The sequence below is a fragment of the Camelus bactrianus genome, chromosome 4 (assembly GCF_048773025.1).
Source record: "Camelus bactrianus isolate YW-2024 breed Bactrian camel chromosome 4, ASM4877302v1, whole genome shotgun sequence".
Lineage (NCBI taxonomy): Eukaryota > Metazoa > Chordata > Mammalia > Artiodactyla > Camelidae > Camelus > Camelus bactrianus.
Genome location: NC_133542.1, coordinates 51,564,200 through 51,582,414, shown reverse-complemented (window position 1 = coordinate 51,582,414; position 18,215 = coordinate 51,564,200). Strand labels below are relative to the sequence as shown.

The 18,215-nt window shown below is 35.0% G+C and overlaps 1 long non-coding RNA gene across 1 annotated transcript; it reads right to left on the bottom strand.

Moving 5' to 3' along the window:
- Positions 1 to 1,853: 1,853 nt before the first annotated feature.
- LOC123616281 (uncharacterized) lies at positions 1,854 to 17,519 on the bottom strand. The gene is made up of 3 exons (XR_006724253.2): positions 17,386 to 17,519; positions 15,394 to 15,447; positions 1,854 to 3,627 (listed from the first exon to the last, which is right to left on the bottom strand). It is a non-coding gene; the product is annotated as an uncharacterized LOC123616281 (long non-coding RNA).
- Positions 17,520 to 18,215: the final 696 nt, after the last annotated feature.

Below are 18,215 nucleotides of genomic sequence, written 5' to 3'. Positions count from 1 at the left end.
TTTTCTCCACATCCTCACCGAACTTATTTTCTGTCTTTCTGATTGTAGCCATTCTGACAGGTGTGAGGTGATAGCTCATTGCGGTTTTAATTTGCATTCCCCTGGTGATTATTGTGTTAAGCATCTTTTGTGCCTGTTGGCCATCTGTATGTCTTTGGAAAAATGTCTATTGAAGTTTTCTGCTCATTTTTTAATAAGGTTGTTTGTTTGCTTTTTTATATTGAGTTGTGTGAGTTCTTTATATATTCTGGACATCAACCCTTATCTGACAAATCATTTGCAAATACCTTCTCCCTTTCAGTACATTGCCTTTTTGTTGTATTGATGGTTTCTTTTGTTGCATAAAAGATTTTTAGGTTGATGTAGTACCATTTGTTTATTTTTGCTTTCGTTTACTTCTCTGAGGAGGCAGATCCACAAAACTATTGCTAAGACCAATGTCAGAGAGCATATTGCCTATGTTTTCCTCTAGGAATTTTATGTTTTCAAGTCTTACATTTACTTTAAGCCACTTTGAGTTTATTTTTGTCTATGGTGTAAAACAGTGCTCTAGATTGATTTGTATGTAGTTGTCCAGTTTTCCCAACACCTTTCAAGAAAACATTTTCTTTCCCATTGTATATTCTTGCCTCCTTTGTCATAAATTTAGTGATAAATGTGGGTTTATCTTCTGGGCTGTCTATTATGTTCCATTGATGTATGTATCTGTTTTTGTACTTGTACCATACTGTTATGATTACTGTAGCTTTGTAAGATAGTTTAAAATGAGTGAATGTGATAACTCCAGCTTTGTTCTTCTTTCTCAAAATTTCTTTGGCTATTTTGGGGTCTTTTGTGGTTCCATACAACTTTTAGAATTATTTTCTCTACTTCTATGAAAAATGCCATGGTTAAATTAATAGAGATTGCATTGAATCTATAGATTGCCTGGGGTAGTATGGTCATTTTAATAATATTAATTATTTCAGTCCATGAGCACAGTATATCTTTCTATTTGTTTGTGTCATCTTCAGTTCCTTTCATCAGTGTCTTAGTTTTCCAAGTACAAGTCTTTTACCTCTTTGGTTAGATTTATTCCTAGGCATTTTATTCTTTTTCATGTAATTGTAAATGGGGATGGTTTCTTGATTTCTCTTTCTGGTAATGCATTATTGTATAGAAATGCAATGGATTTTTGTATATTAATTTTGTATCCTGCAACTTTACTGAATTCATTTATTAGTTCTAATAGTTTTTTGGTGGAGTCTTTAGAATTTTCTATAGATAGCATCATGCCATCTGCAAATGCTGACAGTTTTTTCTTCCTCTTCAATTTTGATGTATTTTATTTCTTTTTCTTTTCTGATTGCTGTGGCTGGGACTTCCCTTACCATGTTGAGTAAAAATGGCAGAGTGGTCATCAATGTTTTGTTCCTGATCTTAAAGGAAAAACCTTTCAGCTTTTCACCTTTGAGTATGATGTTTGTGGAGTTTATTGTATGTCATTTTAACAGAAAAAAAGTAGTTTCTTAACGTTTCCAAAGAATAAATAATTCCATTTCCATATAAACTTTTTAAAAGGATGGTCAAATGGGCAATTCCACTAGTCATTTTAAAACTATATATCAGTATATAGATACAAACAATCCAAAATACAATACTAGCACTTAATCTGTTATTTAAGAATAACAAATGCATTTTCATGAAGAAGAATTTATTCCAGGAATACCACAATATTTCAGTAAAGCAATACTTTAGTAGAGGAAAAAAGTAAGTAGGTATACTGATAGATGATGATAAGACATTGGAAAAATTAAATATCTCATGATATTCTTAGAATATTTTATTGAGAAAAACAAATTCCAGTCTAAAACTAAAAATCCAAAATTCATTTAAGCCAAAATACAAACTCCAGAATAAGATGAAAATACCAGTTACTCATTCACATGATCCCATACTGTATTGACACTAAAATATTTGAAAATTTTTATTATGTTTCATTCTTAAAGATAAAAAATTTAATGTTATTTTTAGGATGACTTCATTATTTACTTTAAAATGCAATTTAACCTAATTTTTAAATTATTTAGTTCCTTTAGAAGCTACAGGGAAGTTTAATGTGTTTTATACAAATTAAATTTATAAAAATTGATAGCTATGGTCTTTTGCAAATCTTTATGAGAGTGATTGGTGCCAGACTAGCTTTCCTACCATAAACTAAAATATTGGATTAAATATATGAGACATTCAAGACACTGGATAACAGGCAGGACTGTGAACGCTGAGAAAGCAAACAAAATAAGTCTTATGATCCCTCAGGCTTTGTATCTGGAGACACTTTCTGGATTACCAGCATAGTGAGAACAAACAGAATTGCTGGAGAGAGAAACAATGGAATGTGGGGAGAGTTGCTGAGGATGCAGAGAGGGGAAACCTTTAGAGAGGAACTTCAGACATAAGCAAGTGATCTCTGCTAAGTTCATCTGACATTTCTTCACAATGGGTACATTTTATTGAAGATAAGTTATAGCGCAATAGTTTATTTTAAAAATGTAAAACTTTCTCATATACCAACCATAATTTGTTAGACTTTCTAATAGATAAACTATAATAACCTCCCCAAAATCAAAATTCTAGGAATCAGTTCTAGATGAGTAACACACAATCTCTTTGAAGAGATATACCAAACAGTTTTGTGGAATATAAAAGATGATTTGAATAAATGCAAACACATACTGTATTTTTTTCTAATCATAATATACATAAGCAGTAAAACTTATGTCAAAATACAATATTTGTTCCACTTTAAATAAGAACTGATTGCCCACATGAAAGTCTTTTTATTTCCAGGTTGTTTTGCAAATTTATATTAACCAATACTTGCTACAGATGAATTGCCTTTCCAAAATGTACCTAAAATGGCTCTTTTCAGGGTTTGACTTTTGTAATAGGATTTCGGCATATTACCTGAACATGATACTTTAATTCAGAATGAAAATTGATAAGGCTAAGGCTTAGAAATCACAAAATTTTTGGCAGTTCACAGAAATTATGACCATATAATTTCATATTTTACTCATTCTGTAGCTAATAACTTATCTCATGCAAAAGTTTAATTAAAAGGCTAAAAGAATAATGAAAGCTAAGTAACAAAAAAATGATACACATTATGGCAAGTTCTTCATAATACATAAGTACTGTTATTCTTGCCCCCTTTCTTTAGTTGACATCAGTTTCTTGCCTTAAGCCCAATTTAGGTTCAGTCTTTTGAGTGAGCCTCTCACAAATACCCACATCTTAAAATTCATCAACCCAGTAATCACAGTAAATCTTTTAAAATAGTTCTAGCTTCATTGCTCAAATTTGTTTCTAATTTGAAATTTCAGTAGAGAACAGTAACAATTTATTGGTCTCTGGTCACATGCAGGTGCTTTGTAGCTAATAGTAAGAGTGCATTACAAGAAATAACCTTCATATTTTATTATTCAAAGTTAAGTAAAAACAAATATCCAATTACATGTATCCATCTTCATCCACATATCAATGCTGTGTCTACAAGAGCTGTCAGCACCAAAATGAGACAGTTGAAATGCTTCCTAAGTGAGGCAGATATGAGGTCTATAGTGAGACATCAGGAGACTGGAACTCCTATTAAGAGAAGTAAAAACAGATAATTTCAAGATCAAAAACTGGGGCTAATCAAAAAAGAACACATGGACTGGTTCTAAGTCAATGTATCTAGTCCAGAAAGAAAAAAAATCAAATGGTATCATTTTGTTAAGGCTTTTTAGAAGACCCAAAGCTTCCTTCTTTGGACAATTTTGCCCTACATAAATTAAACATCTTCTGAACACATTTCACAAGCAGGTTATATACTTTTTCTCTATCCTATTAGAGGAACTGTAAACACGAGATAATATAAAAGGAAAACGTAACTCAGAGATCAATTCCAATGTTTTGTCCATGCTGGCTTCATAAAGCAGTGTGGGTTTACTTAAATAAAAATCTGAAATGAGAAAATAATAGTGTTTTTAAGCTACTCTAGAAAATACCATATTGAGCCCCTAGAAACTGGGGCACTTCACTGATACGTATAGAAGCTTTGCTTTGGAGACAGATTGAGGAGGTGCTTTCTGTGGGCAAATACATCTGTGGGGAATAAAAGGATGATGTAGGAAGTGATACGGCATTTACTTGCATTTGAAGTCCTCTAGGTTGAGGGTCAGAAATTATTAGAACTACTCAAAAGTTCTGTCTTTGCAATCTGGGGCATAAATATACCTTCCACATTGCTCAGGAGTCAGTGAATGACAGCGCTGTGGAGCAGACACTTCTCTCTGACTCTCCATGAAACCCAGTTTGGGCACCAGGAGGAAAGGAAAATGTGAAAACATGGAGAACAGAAGCAAGAATCATTGATGATAAGGGAGGAGGATGAGACTTCTCTGATTGGCCTTTCAGGGATAAGATATAGAAGAGTGGGGTCTGGAGTAGGAGAGAAAAATCAGTCCTGACATAGAAAATACTTAGTTCATCAAGGAACTAAAAAAAATTTTCGCTGGAGCAGAGTGAGGACATGAATTCCATGAAATGAGACATAAGAGGTGGGCAGGAGTCAGATTATGCTAGGCCTTGTGGAAGGTGTTAAGGTTAGTACAGTGGAGAATCGGGAAGAATTATTTACAGAAGCCTGAGGCTTATAGATATAAGCAGGAAGAAAAAACGTTATTTTCCTTTTTTATCTCTTGCACTGTATACACACACAGAATGGAAATGCCTGTTCTACTTGGTTGATTACAAACTTTGTTATTCTGAAAAATATCACAATAGTTGAGAACGTCTTAATTAATTAAACTATTATATATTTGCCTTATTTTAGATATTAACCGATGTTCCTACAGGATATTTAGACTTTTTAATGTAGATATAATTTTACCAAATTTGAAACATAAAATAGAAATATTATCTGTCATTGTAACCTCTATCAAATCTTACTACTCCTCACAGTCATTCAGATGCCAATGGTCCTTTTGTGTTTTGTGATTCAATAAGCCATACTAAAATGGGTATCCTAATTATACACTTCACCTAACACATCAGTGCACAAAGTACAAGTGTTCACTCAACAGTTAGACAATTATTTACTACAGTCTCAAATTTATAGCCAAATACCTACAATTTAAGGAAAGCAGTTCTTTGCAATGTGTAATGTTAACGATGCATGAGAATGCCTACAGAGGGCTGAACTAATAAAATTAGTTTCATGTCAGCCTATTAAATGTGTTTCCTTGGTTGAATAGGCAAACCAACCCATAGAAGAGAAAAAAAAAAAAAGACAATAAAGAAATAAAACATCTTGAAACAATTATTCTTCTTTAAAAAAAATCTTCTTGTAGTATTAACTTGTGTGCTCTACAATGTGATTTTTATTGACACATATTTTTCCCTAGTGTATCACTAGAGGAAATGTTATGTATTTATTGCAATTTTACAGCACCATTTCAAGTTAATAAAATATCTGCAGAATATGTACTTCATAAGTGTAAGTATATTTTTCTTAAACAGATAATGTGTTTAAATATATATCATACTACTTTCAAACACACACAAACTTAATTCTACAACTCAAAATTAATAGGTGTTTTGCTTAGTTTTTCTAATACTCTCTTAGGAGAGCAGAGCATTATTTTTTCAAGTAACTGAAGAAATTATCTAATCCGACATATATCAATGAATAAATTATAATTCATAGAAATTAAATGAACTATAGTTAATAATTATAATTAATAGAAATTAAATAATTTGTCCAATATTATATATTAATCAACTTGCATATCCCATGTCAAAGCATCTAGTTGTCTATTTCATGGTCTTCTGCACATACCCCATTCTTCCCCACCCACTTTCTTTCCTCTCTTACTTTTTTTAAAAATAATTTTTAAAATGTACTTTTTTTTTAATTGAAGTATACTTGGTTGGCAGTGTTTCAGATGTACAGCAGTCATTCCGTTTATTATATATATATATTATTTCAGATTCTTTCCCATTATAGGTTATTATAAGATATTTACTTCCCTGTGCTATACAGTAGAACCTTGTTTATCTATTTATATTAGTAAATTGTATCTTCTAATTGCAGACTCCAAATTTATCCTGACTCCCACTGTTTCCCTTTGGTTTCTATGTGTGTGAGTCTGTTTCTGTTTTGTAAATTAGTTCATTTGCATCACTTTTTAGACTCCACATATAAGTGATATATTTGTCTTTCTCTGACTTACTTCTCTTAGTATGGTAATCGCTAGGTCCATCCATTGTTGCTGCAAATGGCATTATTTCATTCTTCTTTATGGCTGAGTAATATTCAATTATCTGTGTGTGTATACATATATTATATATATTATCTTCTTTACCATTTATCTGTCAATGGACACTTATGTTGCTTCCATGTCTTGGCTACTGTAAATAATACTGCTATGAACATTGGAGTGCATGGATCTTTTCGAATTAGAGTTTTCATCTTTTCCAGATGTATGTCAGGAGTGTGACTGCTGAATCATATGGTAAGTCTATTTTTAGTGTTTTTAAGGAAGCTCCATACAGTTCCCCTTGTGGCTGCACCGATTTGTATTACCATGAACTGTGTAGGAGGGCTCTCTTTTCTCCATACTCTCCAGCATTTATTATTTATAGATTTTTGATGATGACCATTCTGATCAGTGTGAGATGATACCTCATTGTAGTTTTGATTTGCATTTTTCTAATAGTGACGTCGAGCATCTTTTCATGTGCCTATTGGCCATCTGTATGTCTTTTTTTGAAGAAATATTTATTTAGGTCTTCTGACCATTTTTTGATTGAATTCTTTGGGGGTTTTCTGATATGGAGCTGTAGAAGCTGTTTGTGTATTTTGGAAATTAGTCTCTTGTCATTCACACTGTTTACAAATATTTTCTCTCATTCCGTAGGTTGTCTTTTCATTTTATTTATGATTTCCTTTGCTGTACAAAGCTTTCACATTTCATTAGGTCCCATTTGTTTATTTTTGCTTTTATTTCCATTACTCTAGGAGGTTAATCCAAGAAAATACTGCTGCAATATATGTCAGAGTGTCCTGCCTATGTTTTTCTCTAAGAGTTTCATAGTATCCTGTCTTACAATAGGTCTTGAATCCATTTTGAGTTTATTTTTGTATATGGTGTTACAGAATGTTGTAATTTTATTCTTTTATATGTACCTTTCTAGTTTTCCCAGCACCACATGTTGAAGAGAGTGTCTTTTCTCCATTGTATATTCTTGCCTCCTTTGAAATAGCTTGACCATAAGTGCATGGGTTTATTTCTGAGCTTTCTATTCTGTTCCACTGGTTTATGTGTCTGTTTTTGTGCCAGTACCTTACTATTTTGATTACTATGGCTTTTTGGTATAGTTTGAAGTCAGAGAGCTTGATTTCTCCAGCTTTGTTCTTCTTCCTCAAGATTATTTTGGCTATTTGAGGTCTTTTGTGTTTCCATATAATTTTTAAAAATTTTTCATAGAGTTCTATGAAAAATGACTTTGGTATTTTGATAGGAATTGCACTGAATCTACACATTGCCTTGGATAGTATGGTCATTTTAACAGTATTAATTCTTTCAACCCAAGAACACAGTATATCTTTCCATTTGTTTGTGTCATCGAGTTTCATCAGCATCTCTTAGTTTTCAGAGTATATAGGCTTTTGCCTTTTTAGGTAGGTATATTTCTAGGTATTTTATTCTTTTTGATGGAGTGATAAATGGGATAGTTTCCTTAATTCCTCTTTCAGATATTACATTGTTATTGTATAGAAATGCAACAGATTTCTGTGTTAATTTTGTATCCTGCAACTCTACCGAGCTCACTGTGAGCTCTAGTAGTTTTCTGGTGGCACATCTGAGATTTTCTGTATATAGTATCACGTCATCTGCAAACAGTGACAGTTTTACTTTTTGCTTCCTAATTTGGATTCCTTTCATTTCCTTTTCTTCTCCAATTGCTGTGGCTAGGACTTCCAAAACTATGTTGAATAAAAATGGCAAGAGTGGGCATCCTTGTCTTGTTCCTGATCTTAGAGGAAATGCTTTCAGCTTTTTACCATTGAGTATGATGTTAGCTGTGGGTTTGTCATATATGGCCTGTATAATGTTGAGGTATGTTCCCTCTATGCCCACTTTCTGGAGAGTTTTGGTTTTTTTTAATCATAAATGGATGTTGAATTTTATTAAAAAAAAAAAGTTTTTCCTGTATCTATTGAGATGATTATATGGTTTTTATTCTTCAATTAATGTGGTATATCACATTTATTGATTTACAGATACTGAAAAATCCTTTCATCCCTGTAATAAATCTTGCTTGATCATGGTATATAATCCTTTAAATGTATTGTTGGATTTGATTTGCTAGTTTTTGTTGAGGATTTTTCAATCTATGTTCATCAGTGATATTGGCCTGTATTTTCTGTGTGTGATATTTTTGTCTGGCTTTGGTATCAGGGTGATGGTAACCTCATAGAGTGATTTTGGAATTGTCCCTTACTCTGAAATGTTTTGGAATAGTTTCAGAATGACAGGTTTAACTCTTCTCTAAATGTTTGGCAGAATTGACCTGTGAAGCAATCTGGTCCTGGCCTTTTGTCTGTTGGGAGTTTTTAATTACTGATTTAACTTGAGTATTGGTAATTGGTGTTAAAGTCCCCCCTCTCACTGTGTCTCCTTTTATGTCTGTTAACAGTTGAATTATATATTGAGGGGCTCCTATGTTAGATGCATATATGTTTATAATTGTTGTATCTTCTTTTGGATTGATCCTTTGATTATTATGTTGTGTCCTTCTTTATCTCTTATAACAGTCTTTATTTTAAAGTCTGTTTCGTCTGATATGACTCTTGCTAACCCAGATTTCTTTTGATTTCCATTTGCATGGCATACCTTTTTCCATTCCCTCACTTTCAGTCTGTATGTGTCTCTAGATCTTTCAAGTGAGTCTCTTGTAGGCAGCAAATACATGGGTCTTGTTTTAGTATCCATTCAGCCAGTCTGTATCTTTTGGGTGGAGCATTTATTCTATTTGCATTTAAGGTAATTATCAATATGTATGTTCTTATTGCCATTTTGTTAATTGTTTAGGATTTTCTGTAGATCTTTTTTCCTTTTCTTCTTTTGTTCCCTTGTGATTCTACGACTATGTTTATATCTATTACAGGTTTTTGGTTTGCAGTTACCTTCAGGTTTTTGTATAGCAGTCTACAGTGTGTGTGTGTGTGTGTGTGTGTGTATGTATGTGTATATCTGTGTATGTATATATATATATACACACACATACATACATACATACGTGTGTATGTGTGTATATATATATACATATATATATACATATATATATACATGATGGTTTTAGGTTGCTGATCTCTTAATGTCAAATGCATTTAAATACCCTGCATTGTACTCTCTTCCCTTCACAATTACTGTTTTTGATATCATTTTTTTTTACATCTAATTGTTTTGTGTATCTCTTAACTGCTTTTTGTGGACACAGATGACTTTACTACTTTAGCCTTTTAACCTCCCTACTACTTTTGTGTGTAGATGATTTCCTACCTTTACTATATATTTGCATTTTCTAGTGAGCTTATTCATTCTGTATTTATCTTGTTCTTGTTCTGACCTTCTCTTTTTTGCCTAGAGAAGTTCCTTTAACATTTGTTGTAAAGCTGGTTTGATTCTGCTGAATTCTTTTAGCTTTTCCTTATCTTAAATCTTTTGATTTCTCCATCAAATCCGTAAGAGCCTTGCTAGGTAGGTGTAGGCTTTTCCCTTTCACCATTTTAAATATATCATCCAGCTCCCTTCTGGCCTGAGGAGTTTCTGCTGGAAAATCAGGTAATAGCCTTATGTGAGTTCTCGTGTGTGTTGTTACTTTTCTCTTGCAGGTTTTAGTATTCTCTATATGTTTAATTTTTGTCATTTTGATTACAGTGTGTATTGGTGTGTTCCTCTTTGGGTTAATCCTGTGTGGGGCTGTCTGCACTTCCTGGACTTGGGTGATTGTTTCCTTTCCCAGGTTAGGGAAGTTTTCAGTTATTGTCTCTTTAAAAATTTTCTTTTATCTCTTTATCTCTTTTCCTTCTGGGACACCTATAATGCAAATATTAGTGTGCTTGATGTTGTTCCAGAGGTCTCTTAAACTGTCCTCATTTCTTTGTATTCTTTTTTCTGTTCAGCAGCAGTGATTTCCACTACTTTATGTTCCAGCACACTGATCCATTTTTCCGTATTATTTAGTCTACTATTGATTTTTACATTGTATTTTTCATTTCAGTTATTGTATTCATCTCTGTTTGGTTGTTCTTTTATATTTAACTCTTTGCTAAAAAAACTTCTAACTTCTCACTTTGTGCATCCGTTCTCTTCCCGAGTTCTTTGATCAGCTTTACAATCATTACTTTGAACTCTTTCTCAGGTAGATTGCCTATCTCCACTTCACTTTGTTGTTCTTCAGGGGTTTTATCTTGTTCCTTCATCTAGAACATAGTTCTCTGTTGCCTCATCTTGTCTATTTGCTACTTATATTTTAATGTATGTAGTAGGTTAGTTACATTTCTCGACCTTGGAGAAGTAGCCCTCTGTAAGAGATGTCCTGTGCATCCCAGCAGTGTACTCCCCCTCTCATCACCCAAGCTATATGCTCTAGGGGTTCCCCCTAAGAAGGCTGCATGAGTCCTTCTATTGTGGTGGGCTGACTATGTAAGCAGTCTAGTAGGCTTGATGCCAGGCCCTGCCTTATGTGGATGCTGCTCTCTGCTCTTTAGCAGGGCCTGGTCATGAGGTGGCTGTTTGTGGAATCCTAGAGAACCCCAGGGATAGTGCTGGATCACTGGTGGAGTCAGGGCCCCAAAGACTCTGTTACCTACCCACTGGCAGGTAAAGCTAGATCCTGAGGTTAGTGCCAAACTACTGTCAAGCAGAGCTGGTTCCTGGAGTCCGGCTGCAGGGCCCAGGGATCCCAGAGCTCATTTCAGATCATTGGAGGCAGGGGATCGGTTCTTGACACAGTTGGGTATGGGATTTGGGGTGTCCTGAAGGTTACATTGGCCTGCTAGTGGGCAGGGCCTGAGCCCAGCTGGTCCCAGAGTAGAGCCTGGCCTGCACTGCAAGATCATAGTTTTCTTGCCTCTAGTGTCTCCCCCTCGTGGATGAGGCTAGTCTAGAGGCTTGTGTAAACTTCCTGGTGGGAGGGGCCAGTGTCTGTCCGCTGGTGGGTAGAGCTAGGTCTTGGCCCTCTGGTGGGCTGGGCCATGTCTAGGCATGAGTCCAGAGGCAGCTGTTGGCTCTTTAGTCTTTAGGAAACCTGTCTAATGGGTGAGGCTGTGCGGTGGGGCTTTATTCTTGCCCAGTTAGTTGTCTGGCCTGAGGTCCTAGCACAGTCACCTTCAGGCTGTCAGGTGCTGCCAGGTCTTGGAGCTAATAAGGCAAGTTGTCAGCCACCAACTGTAACACTGTTCATGTGGCTGAATGTTCCCCAGTATATCTGCCACCAGTGACTATGTCCCCAAGGTGAGCCATATCCTCACCCCGCCTTTCCAGGAGACTCTCTAAGAGCAGCAGGTAGGTCTGGCCCAGGCTTCTATCAAATTACTGCTTTCCCCCCTGGGTCCTGATACAGATGAGACTTTTCTCCAGGCCTGTGGGGCTCCTGCAGTTAAGCCCCTCTAGCCTTAAAAGCCAAATGTTCTGGGGGCTTGTCTTCCGGTTGCTGGGGGAGAATTGACATGGGGCTCAGAACTCTCACTCCTGTACGAGAATCTCTGAACTATAATTATTCTTCAGTTTCTGGGTCACCCATCCAGAGAATATAGGATTTGATTATATAGCGAGTCTATCCCTCTTACCCATCTTGGTGTGGTTCTTTCTTTATGTCTCTAGTTGAAGGTCTTTTCTGGTAGGTTCCAGTCTTTTTCATCAACGGTTGTTCTGCAAATCATTGTGATTTTGGTGTGCTCGTGAGAGGAGGTGAGCTCTGGGTCTTTCTACTCCACTATCTTGGCCTCTTCCTCTCTACTCTTTACACAGTGAAGTGAATAGCAAAACTAAATGTCTTAAAAGATAAATGTGATACAAATATTTCTCACAATAGTCAATATATTTAAGACCTTTGATTTTACAAAGGAGTATAGAGGTAGTCATATATCATTCAAATATATAGATAATTGAAATTGCAAATATGTCCAGATACCACATTTTCATAATGTATCAAAAAATTAAGATGCACTTAATGTGAGAGGCACTATGAGTTTTTCTGGGGCTATACAGGGCAACAGGTTAAATACATTCATTATAGAGTTTATATTAGGTGGAGGAGAAAAAAGTTAAAATGCACTTAAAGTTTCTGTATTGTAAATAAGACTATTTGTCAGCAGATGGAGAGGAAAGTGGGATGGGGGTGATGAAAGAGATAGTGGATACTGATTTAGAAAATTAGAAACAATCGGCTTCTTTCTACAGACCACTCAGAGAAACTCCCTCGAAAAGGTGTGTTTTAACACGTTGATCGCCCACTGTGAATCGGGTGTGTCTCCTTCAGGGCCCAAATTCACACTTCACTGTAGTATGATGCACTAATAATATATATGCTTATAATTAATCTGTTTGTTTTTCCAGTATAATTGGAATTGTTTTAAGAAACATTTTCGATTTTCAACCTCTTTTCAATTTTATTTTTTCTTACAAATGAAAACTGTTGCAAATTACTTGTAAAAACCTGCATAATTAAAGGACAACATCACCTATACCTGGGTGATGGACCCCCTGAGGAAACACAACTGTCATCCAGATTTGAGTGACGAGGCAATCAGGGGTTAATATGATTCTGAGGAAAGCTGAGCCATGAGAAGAATGGGGTCAAGAGTAATTTAAGAAGAGGGAAAGGCATGAGTTACACATGGGGGAAGGAAACCTTGGGCTTGTTGATGACCTCCTGATGTCCACTGCATTTGAGTAGTAGGCAGAGGGGACAGCATCAGCAGAAGAGGTGCAGAGACTAACATCGGTACCAAAGCTTTCCTCAGAATGCCCACTTTTCTTCTCTTCTCAGGTTTGTGTTAAAGTAACCTCCCTAATCCCTTTCCTGTCCTCAGTGAGGACCAAAAATAGAAGCCACCAAGTGTCTGATTAGTCTTACCATGACTAAATTGTATTTGTATAGTTGTTTGAATTTCACAATATGTTGGAACATTTGTAATTTTATTTGATCCCCGTATCAACTTTCTGAGGCATCCGGATCAGGACTTCAGAGTGGCATTTACATAAGGGTTAGCAGAAGTCTAGGGTGCAAATTCTATTATTATGTATGTTTGTTTTCCATTTTATAATACTACCCTGGTCAGCCCCTTGCGTTTTTGTACTTTGTTTTCATTTTTTTAATTAAAATTCCCTTCTTTGTAGTGTGCAGAGATTTCTACCTTGAGAAGAATCCCTGGGGCTATTAAATATCCTTTGGGTGCAGTTTTCAATTGCCTCATATGCTTATGTCAGATGTTTTTGTGACTTTTCTTGACTCTCACATAAAAAGCCATTTTTTTCTTTGGTAAACCCTTTAGAGTCTATAAAATTCCCTTAGTTTTATTTTGGAAAGAAAACTCATGAGATAGTCAGCCATATTCTTAGCTGTTCTCTTTGAGCCGCACTCTTTGGGGTGTTATGTCCAGAGGGACTCCCTAGCACAGAGGAATTGCTCATATGGGTCCACTGACAGATAAAACTCATGAGTCCAGCCTGGTACTGTGCAGGGAATTCTGTACTAACGCTAGATGATTCATTTATCTTCCCAAGAAGTTACGAAATAGCAGAGTCCAGAAATTACCCTGATATTTCATAGGTCTTTATATTACTATGAAAAGTAAACCTAATAATAGGAGAGTCACATAAGAATACAAGAATCTTTTGACCTTCCTCACGGTGTTATAATATACCTGAATTTGCTAAGTAGAAGGTGGTTATTTTCCTCTGTTCTTTATACCTACAATTCTAGTATTTTCCATCAGATGAAAGTAGAACTCTGGAATACATACATATGTTTACTTTCTAAATAGGGCCAGTTTATACACATTCACTTAATAATTCAAACTGTTTTAGGAACTTTCTACTGTGACTACGATTCTAGGTGCTGGGATTACAAAGCTTCCTTTGTAATGAGATATATAAAGAGGACAGATTAGAGAAATTAGGCTAGAGAAAAAGATAGATAATTAAAACATGCAAGTAACATATAGCCAAATAAGCAACTCTTTAATTAGAATATAGTAAATGCTGCAGTGGTAGTATGCGTAGGGTAATTTTGAGTCGCACAAGAGGTGCCCTTGACCCAGACTGTGAGCTAAATCCTGACATACAAGTGCAATGAACTAATTAAATGGTCACTAGGGTGGAGCTCTAACCCCTGAATGGGATTAGCGTTTCTATAAAAGGGGCCCCAGAGAGCCCCTCTCACTCTCTTTCTGTCATGTGAGGACACAGTAAGATGGCAGTCTACAACCCAGAAGAGGGGTTCTCACCAGAACCCAACAATGCCATCACCCTAATCTTGGACTACCAGTCTCTAGAACTGTGAGAAATAAATTCCTGTCGTTTACAAGCCACCTAATCTATGGCACTTTGTTACAACAGCCCAAACTGAATATGACAGTAAGTAATAGGTTAAAATTAAGTCTCAAGAATTAAAGCACTTGATAGGTTTTATATTAGGAAATCTCATTAATAAACAAAAGGCATTATATAGGGAGTAAAATTTCAGGAATTAGATTTTCTAAGGACTATTTAATGACACACAGCACTATTATTATCTCTACATCAGTTACTGTCAAAAATAGTACCATGTATCTTTGCTGTACTGTAGACTTTCAGTTATAAAAACATATTCGTCTACCTTTGTATGCAAGCATCTCTATCAAACTTTATAGTAAGTAATTTTATAGTAAAACAACTTACACATTTGTTTTATTCTATCAAAGATACACAGGTCTCTCCTTTTGTACTCTTAAAAAAAAAGATATGTTATCCTGAACTTGTTACTGTATTAATTTTCTAAATTTGACTTTGAAGGCAAAACCCAGGATGTCCTCGTGGCTCCCAAGTTCTCAAAGTTCTATTACCCTCTTCTCTTTCACCCCATAAACCTGTATCTGTGTTATTCTCAAAGATAGTTCTAGAGATCACAGTTTGTATATGTAACCTATCACAAGCTACTGAGAGTTAACAGTCTCTTATAGCACACAAAACGTAAGAACACTGCAAGCCTGTCTTTTATGCTATTATTGTCATAACTGTTATATCTACATAAGTTATACACCACAAAATGTTGCATTAATATTTCTTTAAACATTGTATCTACCAAAATACTTACTAGTTCTGATAACTTCAGTACTTTCCTGGAGGTCTGATGGTGTTTCTCTTTAGCCTGAAAGAAAATATTCCTTATTATTCCTGCCTCCATTGTCTCTGGTGAGAAGTCATATATAGTGTTGTCTCCCTGTATGTAATGTGTTGCTACTACGCCCATCCAGTCTATTTTTTATTTCAGTTACTGGAATTTCAGTCCTAGACTAATGACTTTGGTTTTTTATTTTATTTTTGAGAATTATATTTATATTAATGAATTATGCATATAATTTAAAATTCCTTGAATATATTTATAATACTTGCTATCTGGGTACCCTCTGTTTTGATTTATATTGACTGCCTTTTTTCTAGAGTACAGGTTATTCTTTTATGTTTCTTTATATGTCTAGTGATTTCTGATTGGGTACTGAACATTATGAGTGAGATTTATAAACAGTCTATATTCTATTATGTTCGTATAGAGTGAATTTTGTTCTCATGTACTTAATTTGGCTGGGCCCAAACTCCAATCTGTCTTTTTATATTAGACAGCCGCTGAAATTTCTACAGTTTCTTCAGCTTCTAATTGCTACATAACCTTTGGGGTTCCCTCAAGCATTTACAGATTAGCAGACAACAACGTATCTATCTGTGTGAGTTTTCAATGCAGATTTGAGGGCCAGTCCTGTCTGTGGTCTCCTCCTAACTTTCTCCTCTTTTAGCCCTAACTCTGTCCTCTGCCCTCAAACCAGTAAGCCTGTGCCACTCATAGAAGGAGGCTCTGCCAAAAAGTCATAAACACTATACTCACCTGCAGCAGTTCATTTTTGAATGGTAGATGCCTCTCCGGTTTCTGCCTACATTCTGTTGTTTGCTAGTAGTTTCAAATTTCAAATAGGTTTGTCTTTATGATGTCTTTTACTCTATTTCCCCCTGTTAGAATGTTGGTGCTAACAAGCTACTCTGCCATTACCCTAGAGACTCTTTTTATAAATTGTATATTTTTTGGATGGTTAAATCTTGAATGATTTGAATTTACTAATGATGAATCTCTGTTTTGTTTATACAATCAGTTCATATTTATTAAGTCTAATTTTTTGTTTTTGTTTGCCAGTGCCTTTCTGGGTACTGTGAGCATCTTCTGCTCGGTGTTTCAGATTAATAGCTATTTGATGTAAATGTAATTACCAGTTTAGTTGTTCAGTTTCTTTACTGTATTTGTGAAATTATGAGTTATGAGTAATCTTAACAGTAAGATTTATATCTGTGCTTTTTGTGTGCGTTTTTTTCCTGGGCCAAGGTTTCTATGTTCAGCTCTCTGTATAGATTAGTATACAATAAAGAAACACACAGTTACCCCAGTTTTATCCCTACAGCTGGTATCCATCATGTCAGGAATAAACTCCCCCTGCCCTGTTGACTTCTTGCTTGGATTAGCTATAGCATAAACCCTGACCATTAATATTTAGTTAAAAGTTTTGATGAGGTATTGTTTATATGGTATAAAATTATTCATTTTAACTGTGCATTACAGTGAGTTCTAGTAAATTTATACAGCTGTGCAACTATCATCATGTTCCAGTTTCAGAACATTTCCATTGCCCTAAAAGGTTTCCTCATGTCAGCGTAAGTCAATCCTCACTCCCGTGCTCCAGTCCAAAGAAAACACTGATCTGGTATCTGTCTTCACAGTTTTAGGAGTTTTCTAGGAATTGCATTTAAATAAAATTATGCAATATGTAGTCTTGTGTTTAGGTTCTTTTCACTTAAAATATTTTTGAGAATCGTTTATGTCGAATGAGTCAGTAGTCTCTTTTTTATTGCTGGGTCGTATTCTGTAATATGGATATACTACATTCACTAGTTTTCTATAAGATTATGTAGTTCACAGTCTGTTCTAAGTCTTTTTACAATACAAAGAATATGACATTCAAGTAATTAATTATCACTGCTTACAAATATGCCTGAGAAGTCCAGGTCACACTGCTGCCCATTAACTTACAGTAGTAGTACATACCTTCTTTCATCTGTTGGACAATAGTTTTCTGACAAGAGGTACACAGCAGCTCCTAGGAAACCTCCTCGTCCAATTTTCCAGCTTTGGAGGAGCAACCCTGGAAGCCACTTATCTCATTTCCATATTCTCTAGCTAAAAGGGCCAAAGACAATTACCATTTGAATAGCATTGCCCAAGATGGAAACCACCATAAAGAACACAAACAAAACTATTACTTTTATGTTGATAATCAAAATTTAAAACAAGTCACTTACATATTGTTTAAGTGACATATAAATTGAAGGAAGAGTAGAGCCTAGGCTTTATGTAGGAGAGATTCAAGATCCACTTTTAATGACTTTGTGGGCTTTATCTATGTTTTGATTTTAAAATAATTTCTGAAATTACTGTAACTTTCAATAATATATACAATAATCTGTATACATATTTTATCCCTTAGAGTACCATTTCTTGGAATATCCAAAGCTCTAGTCAAGTATACTGATTCATTCCAAGACTCAACCCTGTATCACAAAACAAAAACCATATACAAAAAAAATACATATATAGCACATATACATACATTGTACATGTGGAGAGGCAACTGCAGGTGGGATCTTGCAACTGACACATATCTTTTACTTACAATATTATGTAAAATTTTCTCTAGAAGCAGGATGCCACTAAGTGTGAAATATTAGTAAGGTACTAATTTACGTGTTTTATTTTACCCAACCTCATCCTGTTTGATATAGAGACCTGACCATGATGTTTTTCTTTTATGGTTTTAAAAAGAGGTTGCCAGTATCGTCTTATTTTTATAAATCACTATAAGTAATATGTCTTTATAT